Here is a 1,537-nt window from a genome sequence, read left to right on the forward strand (position 1 = left end):
TGCCTGAGCAGCGGCCCTCCCCAGCTCTATCCCAAATCATACTTATTTTGCATAGGAGATACCACTGTCGAAGTCAGAAAAATGTCTTAATGCACACTGCCATATTTGCACCGCACACTGGTCCGTGCTGCGCATGCGTACGCTCTCCCGTGGAAGCGCATACCCGCAATAGCGTGCACTCGCACGCGCAGTATGCGCATTTACGGTAGAGTTTATGTGATCGTAGCGTGCGACTCATTCGTTACAAAAGTTCACAATTAATGTAGTTTATAGATCATGTTCCCCTCAATAGTTTCTGTAAGTTTGGTTTAGATACAATGTCCCAGAGCTGAGGAATCCCTCTTTGCATCGCACGAAGGGTCTAACAGGAATCATACTGCAGTGTTTGGTACCCATCGGAAGAGTATTTAATTAGCAATATTCCGGTGTTGGTTTGGAGAGTATTAATCGCTCGTGCGAATAGTTATGGACATAAGAAGTTTATGTCCATTTCTATGATTTGCACATACTCAGGTATGCGGCGGGAAACCCAGTTCCCCACCCACCTGAGCTGTTGGAAATTGTCACAGCCCACCTGTATGAATCACCCTATGACCTTTTGTTATGATACAGGGCCGAATTCCTTCGGCCAATGGACAATGGGATTGTAGGACCAGGAGATTGCATTGTGTGTGGGGCATAAATAGGCAGGCCGACCACATCCAGCTCTCACTCTCTCATCAACGGTTATCTGCTGATAATCGGGAGCTGGATATCGAGGCGCAGGCGATCATACCCTTTGTGCGTAAGTTCTCTCCGTAATCATTGTCTTTCTGTGAGCCAATTTCTCTCTCTCTCTCTCTCTGTGTCTATTTCTCTCTCTCTATTCTCTCTTTTCTCTCATATCTCCCCTAGACTAAACTTTATAGTATTGTATTGTATTGTGTTAGACCAGGATAGCATTGTAGTTTATCCCTTAGTTAGGTGTTTGGTTAGGAAGTCTTTGTTATATTGTAGTGTATCATTTGTACTGTGTTACTCTTTTACAAGTATACTAGATATAATACAGATAATAGGCTTTGGAACCCTAAACCAGTATCAGTGTATTTACTATAGTGTTAAGTGTTCACTTGAGCGTCGGTGACGCTCAAACAGCTTTGTAGATAGTCAGGTTACACAAGGTTGCATTTACACCCTGTACTCACATTAAGGTATTCTGTGTGTTTCATCGGTATAAGGTTTAACATCAAGGTATAGTGTTGTGAGCGTCTGCACCGCTGGTGACCTCCTCGTGGTCTCTAGCGTATGCTACGTTACAGCGAATCTTTCCCCTAGACATAACCAATAACGTGTCCTGTGATCGCTGGGCCGTGAGCGAACGTGACGCTTGAGCGTCTCGCCTACGGCTGAGCGATCTTTACGCAAATAGCGTATCATTACGGTATTTCTTAAGTAAACAGCGTACAGTGTTCTTAGCTTCATAAAGGGTTGTTTATACGACAAGGAATTTAGCATTGTCAATTGCGGGCTCGTCCTATACTTCTCATATCTGCACTAG

The sequence above is a fragment of the Pseudophryne corroboree genome, chromosome 8 (genome assembly GCF_028390025.1).
Source record: "Pseudophryne corroboree isolate aPseCor3 chromosome 8, aPseCor3.hap2, whole genome shotgun sequence".
Lineage (NCBI taxonomy): Eukaryota > Metazoa > Chordata > Amphibia > Anura > Myobatrachidae > Pseudophryne > Pseudophryne corroboree.